This window comes from Oncorhynchus keta, chromosome 10 (assembly GCF_023373465.1).
Source record: "Oncorhynchus keta strain PuntledgeMale-10-30-2019 chromosome 10, Oket_V2, whole genome shotgun sequence".
NCBI lineage: Eukaryota > Metazoa > Chordata > Actinopteri > Salmoniformes > Salmonidae > Oncorhynchus > Oncorhynchus keta.
Window position 1 is genome coordinate 6,009,945 of NC_068430.1, and position 16,897 is coordinate 6,026,841.

A 16,897-nucleotide genomic window follows, 5' to 3' on the forward strand; every position below is an offset into this window, starting at 1 on the left:
TACTGACTGTCTGCTACACTGGTAGAGAAACAGGGTAGAGGTCTGTAGGTAGTGATGTGCAGGGCTGATGGTGGAGGTCTGTAGGTAGAGATGTACAGGGCTGATGGTAGAGGTCTGTAGGTAGAGATGTACAGGGCTGATGGTAGAGGTCTGTAGGTAGAGATGTACAGGGCTGATGGTAGAGGTCTGTAGGTAGAGATGTACAGGGCTGATGGTAGAGGTCTGTAGGTAGAGATGTACAGGGCTGGTGGTAGAGGTCTGTAGGTAGAGATGTACAGGGCTGATGGTAGAGGTCTGTAGGTAGAGATGTACAGGGCTGATGGTAGAGGTCTGTAGGTAGAGATGTACAGGGCTGATGGTAGAGGTCTGTAGGTAGAGATGTACAGGGCTGATGGTAGAGGTCTGTAGGTAGAGATGGTAGAGGTCTGTAGGTAGAGATGGTAGAGGTCTGTAGGTAGAGATGTACAGGGCTGATGGTAGAGGTCTGTAGGTAGAGATGTACAGGGCTGATGGTAGAGGTCTGTAGGTAGAGATGTACAGGGCTGATGGTAGAGGTCTGTAGGTAGAGATGTACAGGGCTGATGGTAGAGGTCTGTAGGTAGAGATGGTAGAGGTCTGTAGGTAGAGATGTACAGGGCTGATGGTAGAGGTCTGTAGGTAGAGATGTACAGGGCTGATGGTAGAGGTCTGTAGGTAGAGATGTACAGGGCTGATGGTAGAGGTCTGTAGGTAGAGATGTACAGGGCTGATGGTAGAGGTCTGTAGGTAGAGATGTACAGGGCTGATGGTAGAGGTCTGTAGGTAGATGTACAGGGCTGATGGTAGAAGTCTGTAGGTAGAGATGTACAGGGCTGATGGTAGAGGTATGTAGGTAGAGATGTACAGGGCTGATGGTAGAGGTCTGTAGGTAGAGATGTACAGGGCTGATGGTAGAGGTCTGTAGGTAGAGATGTACAGGGCTGATGGTAGAGGTATGTAGGTAGAGATGTACAGGGCTGATGGTAGAGGTCTGTAGGTAGAGATGTACAGGGCTGATGGTAGAAGTCTGTAGGTAGAGATGTACAGGGCTGATGGTAGAGGTATGTAGGTAGAGATGTACAGGGCTGATGGTAGAGGTCTGTAGGTAGAGATGTACAGGGCTGATGGTAGAGGTCTGTAGGTAGAGATGTACAGGGCTGATGGTAGAGTGTACAGGGCTGGTGGTAGAGGTCTGTAGGTAGAGATGTACAGGACTGATGGTAGAGGTCTGTAGGTAGAGATGTACAGGGCTGATGGTAGAGGTCTGTAGGTAGAGATGTACAGGGCTGATGGTAGAGGTCTGTAGGTAGAGATGTACAGGGCTGATGGTAGAGGTCTGTAGGTAGAGATGTACAGGGCTGATGGTAGAGGTCTGTAGGTAGAGATGTACAGGGCTGATGGTAGAAGTCTGTAGGTAGAGATGTACAGGGCTGATGGTAGAGGTATGTAGGTAGAGATGTACAGGGCTGATGGTAGAGGTCTGTAGGTAGAGATGTACAGGGCTGATGGTAGAGGTCTGTAGGTAGAGATGTAGAGGTCTGTAGGTAGAGATGTACAGGGCTGATGGTAGAGGTCTGTAGGTAGAGATGTACAGGTCTGTAGGTAGAGATGTACAGGGCTGATGGTAGAGGTATGTATGTAGAGATGTACAGGGCTGATGGTAGAGGTCTGTAGGTAGAGATGTACAGGGCTGATGGTAGAAGTCTGTAGGTAGTGATGTACAGAGCTGATGGTAGAGGTCTGTAGGTAGAGATGTACAGGGCTGATGGTAGAAGTCTGTAGGTAGTGATGTACAGGGCTGATGGTAGAGGTCTGTAGGTAGAGATGAAGAGGTCTGTAGGTAGTGATATGCAGGGCTGATGGTAGAGGTCTGTAGGTAGAGATGTAGAGGTCTGTAGGTAGAGATGTACAGGGCTGATGGTAGAGGTCTGTAGGTAGAGATGTACAGGGCTGATGGTAGAGGTCTGTAGGTAGAGATGTGCAGGGCTGATGGTAGAGGTCTGTAGGTAGAGATGTACAGGGCTGATGGTAGAGGTCTGTAGGTAGAGATGTACAGGGCTGATGGTAGAGGTCTGTAGGTAGAGATGTACAGGGCTGATGGTAGAGGTCTGTAGGTAGAGATGTACAGGACTGATGGTAGAGGTCTGTAGGTAGAGATGTACAGGGCTGATGGTAGAGTGTACAGGGCTGGTGGTAGAGGTCTGTAGGTAGAGATGTACAGGGCTGATGGTAGAGGTCTGTAGGTAGAGATGTACAGGGCTGATGGTAGAGGTCTGTAGGTAGAGATGTACAGGGCTGATGGTAGAGGTCTGTAGGTAGAGATGTACAGGGCTGATGGTAGAGGTCTGTAGGTAGAGATGTACAGGGCTGATGGTAGAGGTCTGTAGGTAGAGATGTACAGGACTGATGGTAGAGGTCTGTATGTAGAGATGTACAGGGCTGATGGTAGAGTGTACAGGGCTGGTGGTAGAGGTCTGTAGGTAGAGATGTACAGGGCTGATGGTAGAGGTCTGTAGGTAGAGATGTACAGGGCTGATGGTAGAGGTCTGTAGGTAGAGATGTACAGGGCTGATGGTAGAGGTCTGTAGGTAGAGATGTACAGGGCTGATGGTAGAGGTCTGTAGGTAGAGATGTACAGGGCTGATGGTAGAAGTCTGTAGGTAGAGATGTACAGGGCTGATGGTAGAGGTATGTAGGTAGAGATGTACAGGGCTGATGGTAGAGGTCTGTAGGTAGAGATGTACAGGGCTGATGGTAGAGGTCTGTAGGTAGAGATGTACAGGGCTGATGGTAGGGGTCTGTAGGTAGAGATGTACAGGACTGATGGTAGAAGTCTGTAGGTAGTGATGTACAGGGCTGATGGTAGAGGTCTGTAGGTAGAGATGAAGAGGTCTGTAGGTAGTGATATGCAGGGCTGATGGTAGAGGTCTGTAGGTAGAGATGTAGAGGTCTGTAGGTAGAGATGTACAGGGCTGATGGTAGAGGTCTGTAGGTAGAGATGTGCAGGGCTGATGGTAGAGGTCTGTAGGTAGAGATGTACAGGGCTGATGGTAGAGGTCTGTAGGTAGAGATGTACAGGGCTGATGGTAGAGGTCTGTAGGTAGAGATGTACAGGGCTGATGGTAGAGGTCTGTAGGTAGAGATGTACAGGACTGATGGTAGAGGTCTGTAGGTAGAGATGTACAGGGCTGATGGTAGAGTGTACAGGGCTGGTGGTAGAGGTCTGTAGGTAGAGATGTACAGGGCTGATGGTAGAGGTCTGTAGGTAGAGATGTACAGGGCTGATGGTAGAGGTCTGTAGGTAGAGATGTACAGGGCTGATGGTAGAGGTCTGTAGGTAGAGATGTACAGGGCTGATGGTAGAGGTCTGTAGGTAGAGATGTACAGGGCTGATGGTAGAGGTCTGTAGGTAGAGATGTACAGGACTGATGGTAGAGGTCTGTAGGTAGAGATGTACAGGGCTGATGGTAGAGTGTACAGGGCTGGTGGTAGAGGTCTGTAGGTAGAGATGTACAGGGCTGATGGTAGAGGTCTTTAGGTAGAGATGTACAGGGCTGATGGTAGAGGTCTGTAGGTAGAGATGTACAGGGCTGATGGTAGAGGTCTGTAGGTAGAGATGTACAGGGCTGATGGTAGAGGTCTGTAGGTAGAGATGTACAGGGCTGATGGTAGAAGTCTGTAGGTAGAGATGTACAGGGCTGATGGTAGAGGTATGTAGGTAGAGATGTACAGGGCTGATGGTAGAGGTCTGTAGGTAGAGATGTACAGGGCTGATGGTAGAGGTCTGTAGGTAGAGATGTACAGGGCTGATGGTAGAGGTCTGTAGGTAGAGATGTACAGGACTGATGGTAGAGGTCTGTAGGTAGAGATGTACAGGGCTGATGGTAGAGGTCTGTAGGTAGAGATGTACAGGGCTGATGGTAGAAGTCTGTAGGTAGAGATGTACAGGGCTGATGGTAGAGGTATGTAGGTAGAGATGTACAGGGCTGATGGTAGAGGTCTGTAGGTAGAGATGTACAGGGCTGATGGTAGAGGTCTGTAGGTAGTGATGTAGAGGTCTGTAGGTAGTGATGTAGAGGTCTGTAGGTAGTGATGTAGAGGTCTGTAGGTAGTGATGTAGAGGTCTGTAGGTAGTGTTATGCAGGGCTGATGGTAGAGGTCTGTAGGTAGAGATGTACAGGGCTGATGGTAGAGGTCTGTAGGTAGAGATGTACGAGGTCTGTAGGTAGAGATGTAGAGGTCTGTAGGTAGTGATATGCAGGGCTGGTGGTAGAGGTCTGTAGGTAGAGATGTAGAGGTCTGTAGGTAGTGATATGCAGGGCTGATGGTAGAGGTCTGTAGGTAGAGATGTAGAGGTCTGTAGGTAGTGATATGCAGGGCTGATGGTAGAGGTCTGTAGGTAGAGATGTACAGGGCTGATGGTAGAAGTCTGTAGGTAGTGATGTACAGAGCTGATGGTAGAGGTCTGTAGGTAGAGATGTACAGGGCTGATGGTAGAAGTCTGTAGGTAGTGATGTACAGGGCTGATGGTAGAGGTCTGTAGGTAGAGATGAAGAGGTCTGTAGGTAGTGATATGCAGGGCTGATGGTAGAGGTCTGTAGGTAGAGATGTAGAGGTCTGTAGGTAGAGATGTACAGGGCTGATGGTAGAGGTCTGTAGGTAGAGATGTGCAGGGCTGATGGTAGAGGTCTGTAGGTAGAGATGTACAGGGCTGATGGTAGAAGTCTGTAGGTAGAGATGTACAGGGCTGATGGTAGAGGTCTGTAGGTAGAGATGAAGAGGTCTGTAGGTAGTGATATGCAGGGCTGATGGTAGAGGTCTGTAGGTAGTGATATGCAGGGCTGATGGTAGAGGTCTGTAGGTAGAGATGTACAGGGCTGATGGTAGAAGTCTGTAGGTAGAGATGTACAGGGCTGATGGTAGAGGTCTGTAGGTAGAGATGAAGAGGTCTGTAGGTAGTGATATGCAGGGCTGATGGTAGAGGTCTGTAGGTAGAGATGTACAGGGCTGATGGTAGAAGTCTGTAGGTAGAGATGTACAGGGCTGATGGTAGAGGTCTGTAGGTAGAGATGAAGAGGTCTGTAGGTAGTGATGTACAGGGCTGATGGTAGAAGTCTGTAGGTAGTGATGTAGAGGTCTGTAGGTAGTGATGTAGAGGTCTGTAGGTAGTGATGTAGAGGTCTGTAGGTAGAGATGAAGAGGTCTGTAGGTAGTGATATGCAGGGCTGATGGTAGAGGTCTGTAGGTAGAGATGTACAGGGCTGATGGTAGAGGTCTGTAGGTAGAGATGTACAGGGCTGATGGTAGAGGTCTGTAGGTAGAGATGAAGAGGTCTGTAGGTAGTGATGTACAGGGCTGATGGTAGAAGTCTGTAGGTAGAGATGTACAGGGCTGATGGTAGAGGTCTGTAGGTAGTGATGTAGAGGTCTGTAGGTAGTGATGTAGAGGTCTGTAGGTAGAGATGAAGAGGTCTGTAGGTAGTGATATGCAGGGCTGATGGTAGAGGTCTGTAGGTAGAGATGTACAGGGCTGATGGTAGAGGTCTGTAGGTAGAGATGTACAGGGCTGATGGTAGAGGTCTGTAGGTAGAGATGTACAGGGCTGATGGTAGAGGTCTGTAGGTAGAGATGTACAGGACTGATGGTAGAAGTCTGTAGGTAGTGATGTACAGGGCTGATGGTAGAGGTCTGTAGGTAGAGATGAAGAGGTCTGTAGGTAGTGATATGCAGGGCTGATGGTAGAGGTCTGTAGGTAGAGATGTAGAGGTCTGTAGGTAGAGATGTACAGGGCTGATGGTAGAGGTCTGTAGGTAGAGATGTGCAGGGCTGATGGTAGAGGTCTGTAGGTAGAGATGTACAGGGCTGATGGTAGAGGTCTGTAGGTAGAGATGTACAGGGCTGATGGTAGAGGTCTGTAGGTAGAGATGTACAGGGCTGATGGTAGAGGTCTGTAGGTAGAGATGTACAGGACTGATGGTAGAGGTCTGTAGGTAGAGATGTACAGGGCTGATGGTAGAGTGTACAGGGCTGGTGGTAGAGGTCTGTAGGTAGAGATGTACAGGGCTGATGGTAGAGGTCTGTAGGTAGAGATGTACAGGGCTGATGGTAGAGGTCTGTAGGTAGAGATGTACAGGGCTGATGGTAGAGGTCTGTAGGTAGAGATGTACAGGGCTGATGGTAGAGGTCTGTAGGTAGAGATGTACAGGGCTGATGGTAGAGGTCTGTAGGTAGAGATGTACAGGACTGATGGTAGAGGTCTGTAGGTAGAGATGTACAGGGCTGATGGTAGAGTGTACAGGGCTGGTGGTAGAGGTCTGTAGGTAGAGATGTACAGGGCTGATGGTAGAGGTCTGTAGGTAGAGATGTACAGGGCTGATGGTAGAGGTCTGTAGGTAGAGATGTACAGGGCTGATGGTAGAAGTCTGTAGGTAGAGATGTACAGGGCTGATGGTAGAGGTCTGTAGGTAGAGATGTACAGGGCTGATGGTAGAAGTCTGTAGGTAGAGATGTACAGGGCTGATGGTAGAGGTATGTAGGTAGAGATGTACAGGGCTGATGGTAGAGGTCTGTAGGTAGAGATGTACAGGGCTGATGGTAGAGGTCTGTAGGTAGAGATGTACAGGGCTGATGGTAGAGGTCTGTAGGTAGAGATGTACAGGACTGATGGTAGAGGTCTGTAGGTAGAGATGTACAGGGCTGATGGTAGAGGTCTGTAGGTAGAGATGTACAGGGCTGATGGTAGAAGTCTGTAGGTAGAGATGTACAGGGCTGATGGTAGAGGTATGTAGGTAGAGATGTACAGGGCTGATGGTAGAGGTCTGTAGGTAGAGATGTACAGGGCTGATGGTAGAGGTCTGTAGGTAGTGATGTAGAGGTCTGTAGGTAGTGATGTAGAGGTCTGTAGGTAGTGATGTAGAGGTCTGTAGGTAGTGATGTAGAGGTCTGTAGGTAGTGTTATGCAGGGCTGATGGTAGAGGTCTGTAGGTAGAGATGTACAGGGCTGATGGTAGAGGTCTGTAGGTAGAGATGTACGAGGTCTGTAGGTAGAGATGTAGAGGTCTGTAGGTAGTGATATGCAGGGCTGGTGGTAGAGGTCTGTAGGTAGAGATGTAGAGGTCTGTAGGTAGTGATATGCAGGGCTGATGGTAGAGGTCTGTAGGTAGAGATGTAGAGGTCTGTAGGTAGTGATATGCAGGGCTGATGGTAGAGGTCTGTAGGTAGAGATGTACAGGGCTGATGGTAGAAGTCTGTAGGTAGTGATGTACAGAGCTGATGGTAGAGGTCTGTAGGTAGAGATGTACAGGGCTGATGGTAGAAGTCTGTAGGTAGTGATGTACAGGGCTGATGGTAGAGGTCTGTAGGTAGAGATGAAGAGGTCTGTAGGTAGTGATATGCAGGGCTGATGGTAGAGGTCTGTAGGTAGAGATGTAGAGGTCTGTAGGTAGAGATGTACAGGGCTGATGGTAGAGGTCTGTAGGTAGAGATGTGCAGGGCTGATGGTAGAGGTCTGTAGGTAGAGATGTACAGGGCTGATGGTAGAAGTCTGTAGGTAGAGATGTACAGGGCTGATGGTAGAGGTCTGTAGGTAGAGATGAAGAGGTCTGTAGGTAGTGATATGCAGGGCTGATGGTAGAGGTCTGTAGGTAGTGATATGCAGGGCTGATGGTAGAGGTCTGTAGGTAGAGATGTACAGGGCTGATGGTAGAAGTCTGTAGGTAGAGATGTACAGGGCTGATGGTAGAGGTCTGTAGGTAGAGATGAAGAGGTCTGTAGGTAGTGATATGCAGGGCTGATGGTAGAGGTCTGTAGGTAGAGATGTACAGGGCTGATGGTAGAAGTCTGTCGGTAGAGATGTAGAGGTCTGTAGGTAGAGATGAAGAGGTCTGTAGGTAGTGATGTACAGGGCTGATGGTAGAAGTCTGTAGGTAGTGATGTACAGGGCTGATGGTAGAGGTATGTAGGTAGAGATGTACAGGGCTGATGGTAGAGGTCTGTAGGTAGAGATGTACAGGGCTGATGGTAGAAGTCTGTAGGTAGAGATGTACAGGGCTGATGGTAGAGGTATGTAGGTAGAGATGTACAGGGCTGATGGTAGAGGTCTGTAGGTAGAGATGTACAGGGCTGATGGTAGAGGTCTGTAGGTAGTGATGTAGAGGTCTGTAGGTAGTGATGTAGAGGTCTGTAGGTAGTGATGTAGAGGTCTGTAGGTAGTGATGTAGAGGTCTGTAGGTAGTGTTATGCAGGGCTGATGGTAGAGGTCTGTAGGTAGAGATGTACAGGGCTGATGGTAGAGGTCTGTAGGTAGAGATGTACGAGGTCTGTAGGTAGAGATGTAGAGGTCTGTAGGTAGTGATATGCAGGGCTGGTGGTAGAGGTCTGTAGGTAGAGATGTAGAGGTCTGTAGGTAGTGATATGCAGGGCTGATGGTAGAGGTCTGTAGGTAGAGATGTAGAGGTCTGTAGGTAGTGATATGCAGGGCTGATGGTAGAGGTCTGTAGGTAGAGATGTACAGGGCTGATGGTAGAAGTCTGTAGGTAGTGATGTACAGAGCTGATGGTAGAGGTCTGTAGGTAGAGATGTACAGGGCTGATGGTAGAAGTCTGTAGGTAGTGATGTACAGGGCTGATGGTAGAGGTCTGTAGGTAGAGATGAAGAGGTCTGTAGGTAGTGATATGCAGGGCTGATGGTAGAGGTCTGTAGGTAGAGATGTAGAGGTCTGTAGGTAGAGATGTAGAGGTCTGTAGGTAGAGATGTACAGGGCTGATGGTAGAGGTCTGTAGGTAGAGATGTGCAGGGCTGATGGTAGAGGTCTGTAGGTAGAGATGTACAGGGCTGATGGTAGAAGTCTGTAGGTAGAGATGTACAGGGCTGATGGTAGAGGTCTGTAGGTAGAGATGAAGAGGTCTGTAGGTAGTGATATGCAGGGCTGATGGTAGAGGTCTGTAGGTAGTGATATGCAGGGCTGATGGTAGAGGTCTGTAGGTAGAGATGTACAGGGCTGATGGTAGAAGTCTGTAGGTAGAGATGTACAGGGCTGATGGTAGAGGTCTGTAGGTAGAGATGAAGAGGTCTGTAGGTAGTGATATGCAGGGCTGATGGTAGAGGTCTGTAGGTAGAGATGTACAGGGCTGATGGTAGAAGTCTGTAGGTAGAGATGTACAGGGCTGATGGTAGAGGTCTGTAGGTAGAGATGAAGAGGTCTGTAGGTAGTGATGTACAGGGCTGATGGTAGAAGTCTGTAGGTAGTGATGTAGAGGTCTGTAGGTAGTGATGTAGAGGTCTGTAGGTAGTGATGTAGAGGTCTGTAGGTAGAGATGAAGAGGTCTGTAGGTAGTGATATGCAGGGCTGATGGTAGAGGTCTGTAGGTAGAGATGTACAGGGCTGATGGTAGAGGTCTGTAGGTAGAGATGTACAGGGCTGATGGTAGAGGTCTGTAGGTAGAGATGAAGAGGTCTGTAGGTAGTGATGTACAGGGCTGATGGTAGAAGTCTGTAGGTAGAGATGTACAGGGCTGATGGTAGAGGTCTGTAGGTAGTGATGTAGAGGTCTGTAGGTAGTGATGTAGAGGTCTGTAGGTAGAGATGAAGAGGTCTGTAGGTAGTGATATGCAGGGCTGATGGTAGAGGTCTGTAGGTAGAGATGTACAGGGCTGATGGTAGAGGTCTGTAGGTAGAGATGTACAGGGCTGATGGTAGAGGTCTGTAGGTAGTGATGTAGAGGTCTGTAGGTAGTGATGTAGAGGTCTGTAGGTAGTGATGTAGAGGTCTGTAGGTAGTGATGTAGAGGTCTGTAGGTAGTGTTATGCAGGGCTGATGGTAGAGGTCTGTAGGTAGAGATGTACAGGGCTGATGGTAGAGGTCTGTAGGTAGAGATGTACGAGGTCTGTAGGTAGAGATGTAGAGGTCTGTAGGTAGAGATGTACAGGGCTGATGGTAGAGGTCTGTAGGTAGAGATGAAGAGGTCTGTAGGTAGTGATGTACAGGGCTGATGGTAGAGGTCTGTAGGTAGAGATGTACAGGGCTGATGGTAGAGGTCTGTAGGTAGAGATGTAGAGGTCTGTAGGTAGTGATATGCAGGGCTGATGGTAGAGTGTAACAGGGTTTCAAGTAAACAGTGAAGTGATTATACTATACTCAGAACCTGAGGAGACTGCATTCGGATGAGAGAGAGAAACTATTAATCTTGACACAGCGTTCTGGAAAAGAGAGACCAGTTATGTTGTTGTTGTTGTTGTTGTTGTTGTTGTTGTTGTGCAGTCAGCCCTACGTTCTCCCCCAGCTGTCTTTTTAAAGACCTACTTTACTACCCTTCATCCAGGATATATATTAAAGGAGGAACTGATCTCCTGTTTAGTAAAACCTAGACACCGTTGATGATGTGCAGCTGTATCCTAGCTGTCCTTAGAGTTGACCTAGGATTGGTTCTAAAAGTTAACTACTGTAGTATTCTATAGAATGTATGTGTGGGTATACATGTATACGCACGCACGCACGCACGCACGCACGCACGCACGCACGCACGCACGCACGCATACACACATACACACACACACACACACACATACATACATACATACATACATACATACATACATACATACATACATACATACATACATTCTATAGTAAACTGTAGTGGTATTATTTCAGGTGGGTACCTTTATTTTAAACTTCAGTTGTAGTGAATGATTGTGTTTATCCTTGTAATACTGACAAGGTATTGGATCTGTACTGTAGATATTGTGTTTTGTCGATTTTGAACACTTATATTTCCCCTAGCGGTCTTTAAAGCCTACCCGGGATATTAAAGAGGGAAATCATATATACTTTTCAATAGTAACGAGACAACTCCCAAAGCTCCAGCTACTGTAATGCCTGTTGGTGGTTTATCCTTGTGACAATTACTTCTCCTCTTGTCTTTCCCTTCCTCTATTGATTTACTTCTACTGTAAAAGGAAGTAGCCCTGTTTAGAGCCGATAACGGCCCATAGGGCAGGAGTCCATCGCCTGTTTCTGTTTGAGGCAGCTTGATGTACCAGTAGACCCCTGAACGCTGGTCTATCACAGGGCCTGTTCTCCTATTCTCTCCTTTCTTCCTATCCTCCTCGGTTCCTCTTCCTCCTCTCTCTTCCTCCCTGCATTGTGTTGTGGATACAGTCCGGTGAGTGTGTTTCTAGAGCCCTGTGGTGGTGTGCGGATAGAGTCCGGTGAGTGTGTTTCTAGAGCCCTGTGGTGGTGTGCGGATACAGTCCGGTGAGTGTGTTTCTAGAGCCCTGTGGTGGTGTTGTGGATACAGTCCAGTGAGTGTGTTTCTAGAGCCCTGTGGTGGTGTGCGGATAGAGTCCGGTGAGTGTGTTTCTAGAGCCCTGTGGTGTGCGGATACAGTCCGGTGAGTGTGTTTCTAGAGCCCTGTGGTGGTGTTGTGGATACAGTCCGGTGAGTGTGTTTCTAGAGCCCTGTGGTGGTGTTGTGGATACAGTCCGGTGAGTGTGTTTCTAGAGCCCTGTGGTGGTGTTGTGGATACAGTCCGGTGAGTGTGTTTCTAGAGCCCTGTGGTGGTGTGCGGATAGAGTCCGGTGAGTGTGTTTCTAGAGCCCTGTGGTGGTGTTGTGGATACAGTCCGGTGAGTGTGTTTCTAGAGCCCTGTGGTGGTGTTGTGGATACAGTCCGGTGAGTGTGTTTCTAGAGCCCTGTGTTGTGGTGTGCGGATACAGTCTGGTGAGTGTGTTTCTAGAGCCCTGTGGTGTGCGGATACAGTCTGGTGAGTGTGTTTCTAGAGCCCTGTGGTGGTCTGCGGATAGAGTCCGGTGAGTGTGTTTCTAGAGCCCTGTGGTGTGCGGATAGAGTCCAGTGAGTGTGTTTCTAGAGCCCTGTGGTGGTCTGCGGATAGAGTCCGGTGAGTGTGTTTCTAGAGCCCTGTGGTGGTCTGCGGATAGAGTCCAGTGAGTGTGTTTCTAGAGCCCTGTGGTGGTGTTGTGGATACAGTCCGGTGAGTGTGTTTCTAGAGCCCTGTGTGGTGGTGTTGTGGATACAGTCCAGTGAGTGTGTTTCTAGAGCCCTGTGGTGGTCTGCGGATACAGTCCGGTGAGTGTGTTTCTAGAGCCCTGTGGTGGTCTGCGGATAGAGTCCGGTGAGTGTGTTTCTAGAGCCCTGTGGTGGTGTGCGGATACAGTCCGGTGAGTGTGTTTCTAGAGCCCTGTGGTGGTCTGCGGATACAGTCCGGTGAGTGTGTTTCTAGAGCCCTGTGGTGGTGTTGTGGATACAGTCCAGTGAGTGTGTTTCTAGAGCCCTGTGGTGGTGTTGTGGATACAGTCCAGTGAGTGTGTTTCTAGAGCCCTGTGGTGGTGTTGTGGATACAGTCCAGTGAGTGTGTTTCTAGAGCCCTGTGGTGGTGTTGTGGATACAGTCCGGTGAGTGTGTTTCTAGAGCCCTGTGGTGGTGTTGTGGATACAGTCCGGTGAGTGTGTTTCTAGAGCCCTGTGGTGGTGTTGTGGATACAGTCCGGTGAGTGTGTTTCTAGAGCCCTGTGGTGGTGTTGTGGATACAGTCCAGTGAGTGTGTTTCTAGAGCCCTGTGGTGGTGTTGTGGATACAGTCCGGTGAGTGTGTTTCTAGAGCCCTGTGGTGGTGTTGTGGATACAGTCCAGTGAGTGTGTTTCTAGAGCCCTGTGGTGGTGTTGTGGATACAGTCCGGTGAGTGTGTTTCTAGAGCCCTGTGGTGGTGTTGTGGATACAGTCCAGTGAGTGTGTTTCTAGAGCCCTGTGGTGGTGTTGTGGATACAGTCCGGTGAGTGTGTTTCTAGAGCCCTGTGGTGGTCTGCGGATAGAGTCCGGTGAGTGTGTTTCTAGAGCCCTGTGGTGGTGTGCGGATAGAGTCCGGTGAGTGTGTTTCTAGAGCCCTGTGGTGGTCTGCGGATAGAGTCCGGTGAGTGTGTTTCTAGAGCCCTGTGGTGGTGTTGTGGATACAGTCCGGTGAGTGTGTTTCTAGAGCCCTGTGGTGGTGTGCGGATAGAGTCCGGTGAGTGTGTTTCTAGAGCCCTGTGGTGGTCTGCGGATAGAGTCCGGTGAGTGTGTTTCTAGAGCCCTGTGGTGGTGTGCGGATAGAGTCCGGTGAGTGTGTTTCTAGAGCCCTGTGGTGGTCTGCGGATAGAGTCCGGTGAGTGTGTTTCTAGAGCCCTGTGGTGGTGTGCGGATAGAGTCCAGTGAGTGTGTTTCTAGAGCCCTGTGGTGGTCTGCGGATAGAGTCCGGTGAGTGTGTTTCTAGAGCCCTGTGGTGGTGTTGTGGATACAGTCCGGTGAGTGTGTTTCTAGAGCCCTGTGTTGTGGTTTTGTGGAGGTTTCTGTCACCACTATGGAACGTCTCCTCCTACATCGAGGACAGCACTCCTCGGTGTTAGACAGATGCAGCCCTGGATTGGCGTGAGTCTGCAGGGGAAAGTCAACGCACTGTGCTGACCACTCTGTCTTCCATTCCATGTACCAGAATGCTGCTATTGATGAGGACATTAATACACACTGATGGGGCTTGGAGGTGAGGTTGCCACTTTCTGCAATGTCTGTGTTTCTCTGTCTCTGTCTCTGTCTGTCTCTCTGTCTCTCTGTCTCTCGGTCTGTCTCTGTCTGTCTCTCTGTCTGTCTCTCTGTCTGTCTCTCTGTCTGTCTCTCTGTCTGTCTCTCTGTCTGTCTCTCTGTCTGTCTCTGTCTCGGTCTGTCTCTGTCTCTCTGTCTGTCTCTGTCTCTCTGTCTGTCTCTCTGTCTCTCTGTCTCTCTGTCTCTCTGTCTCTCTGTCTGTCTCTCTGTCTGTCTCTCTGTCTGTCTCTCTGTCTGTCTCTCTGTCTGTCTCTCTGTCTGTCTCTGTCTCGGTCTGTCTCGGTCTCGGTCTGTCTCTTTCTCGGTCTGTCTGTCTCGGTCTGTCTGTCTCGGTCTGTCTGTCCTCTTCCATACCTGTTGATGAGATACTATACCTGGCGGTAAAAGTGTGTGAGGTTTGTAGTCCTGACAACATCACCAGACTGCACTTCTCTTTTTCTAATGTGTAGTTGGATTATCCTCGCATTGTAAAGTCTTCATTGCTCTGTATAAGGAAGTCTGACAGACCATTTTAAACAGTACTGTATATGTGACACGTTTCAGGAAGCTATGCGTAGGGTTTGCTCATTGGGAATTAACTGAAATATATGCAAATTATTATTAATACCATTTATGTGGATGTTTTTTTATTTTTATTGGATATATTTACCATATCGTATGGAGACAGAAAAATAAGACTTAACTTTTTTAATTTAATATAATTTAATCATATTATAAGTAGACATACACTACTGTTCAAACGTTTGGGGTCATGTAGAAATGTCCTTGTTTTTGAAAGAAAATATTTTTTGTTTTTGTTTAGTAAAGTAACATACATTTATAAAAAATACAGTGTAGATATTCTTAATGTTGTAAATGACTATTGTAGCTGGAAACGGATGATTTCTTTATGGAATATCTACATAGGCGTACAGAGGCCCATTATCAGCAACCATCACTCCTGTGTTCCAATGGCACATTGTGTTAGCTAATCCAAGTTTATCATTTTAAAAGGCTAATTGATCATCAGAAAAACCTTTTGCAATTATGTTAGCACAGCTGAAAACTATTGTTCTGATTCCTGTTTCTTTCCCGCCTTTAGACTCGTTGAGTATCTGGAACATCAGCATTTGTGGGTTCGATTACAGGCTCAAAATGCCAGAAACGAATAACTTTGTTCTGAAACTCATCAGTCTATTCTTGTTCTGAGAAATGAAGGCTACTCCATGTGAAAAATGCCCAAGAAACTGAAGATCTCATACTTTTCCCTTCACAGAACAGCACAAACTGGCTCTAACCAGAATAGAAAGAGGAGTGGGGCCTTCTAGGCAGAGTTGCAAAGAAAAAGCCATATCTCAGACTGGCCAATGAAAAGAAAAGATTAAGATGGGCAAAAGAGCACAGACACTGGACAGAGGAACTCTCTGCCTAGAAGTCCAGCATCCCGGAGTCGCCTCTTCACTCTTGATGTTGAGACTGATGTTTTGCGGGCACTATTTAATGAAGCTGCCAGTTGAGGACTTGTGAGGTGTCTGTTTCTCAAACCAGACACTCTAATGTACTTGTCCTTTTGCTCAGTTGTGAGCTGTGGCCTCCCACTTCTCTTTCTATTCTGATTAGAGACAGTTTGTGCCGTTCTGTGAAGGGAGTAGTACACAGAGTTGTACGAGATCTTCAATAGTTATTTACAACATTAACAATGTCTACACTGTATTTCAGATCAATTTGATGTTATTTTAATGGCCCTAAAGGACATTTTCTAATTGACCCCAAACTTTTGAACGGTAGTGTAGCTGTCTTAGTATAGACTCTGGTTTGAATCAACTTGGTTCTGCCACTAGAGGGGTGTGTGTCTATGCAGTTGTACTGTTTATACAGTCATATCTAGAATCACAGTGTAGGGAGGGGGGCTTCGTGCTGCACGCTCACTGCCCCAATTCCGTATTTTTACTCCCCCAAATGACCCGTATACCAAATGATCTGAGCTGTTGACTGTGTTACTAAACAGCCCTTCACAGTGAACATGGTGAGATTTTCTGCAAAGACAAATGGTGACATCACAAAAAAAAGACATTGGATGAATTAATTGTATTTGTGTCGGATATGACAATAAATAGCCTTTGCTCAACATATATCATAATTATGATTTTTTTTTTTTACATTAACATATATTAACATATATTAACCCTGTATGGATTCATGGATGTGTATCTTCCCCTGTTATGTGGTGATCTATTTCTACTGTGTCTTCTATTTCTACTGTCCTCCTATGTGATGTGTCTTCTATTTCTACTGTCCTCCTATGTGATGTGTCTTCTATTTCTACTGTCCTCCTATGTGATGTGTCTTCTATTTCTACTGTCCTCCTATGTGATGTGTCTTCTATTTCTACTGTCCTCCTATGTGATGTGTCTTCTATTTCTACTGTCCTCCTATGTGATGTGTCTTCTATTTCTACTGTCCTCCTATGCGATGTGTCTTCTATTTCTACTGTCCTCCTATGCGATGTGTCTTCTATTTCTACTGTCCTCCTATGCGATGTGTCTTCTATTTCTACTGTCCTCCTATGCGATGTGTCTTCTATTTCTACTGTCCTCCTATGCGATGTGTCTTCTATTTCTACTGTCCTCCTATGCGATGTGTCTTCTATTTCTACTGTCCTCCTATGCGATGTGTCTTCTATTTCTACTGTCCTCCTATGCGATGTGTCTTCTATTTCTACTGTCCTCCTATGCGATGTGTCTTCTATTTCTACTGTCCTCCTATGCGATGTGTCTTCTATTTCTACTGTCCTCCTATGCGATGTGTCTTCTATTTCTACTGTCCTCCTATGCGATGTGTCTTCTATTTCTACTGTCCTCCTATGCGATGTGTCTTCTATTTCTACTGTCCTCCTATGCGATGTGTCTTCTATTTCTACTGTCCTCCTATGCGATGTGTCTTCTATTTCTACTGTCCTCCTATGCGATGTGTCTTCTATTTCTACTGTCCTCCTATGCGATGTGTCTTCTATTTCTACTGTCCTCCTATGCGATGTGTCTTCTATTTCTACTGTCCTCCTATGCGATGTGTCTTCTATTTCTACTGTCCTCCTATGCGATGTGTCTTCTATTTCTACTGTCCTCCTATGCGATGTGTCTTCTATTTCTACTGTCCTCCTATGCGATGTGTCTTCTATTTCTACTGTCCTCCTATGCGATGTGTCTTCTATTTCTACTGTCCTCCTATGCGATGTGTCTTCTATTTCTACTGTCCTCCTATGCGATGTGTCTTCTATTTCTACTGTCCTCCTATGCGATGTGTCTTCTATTT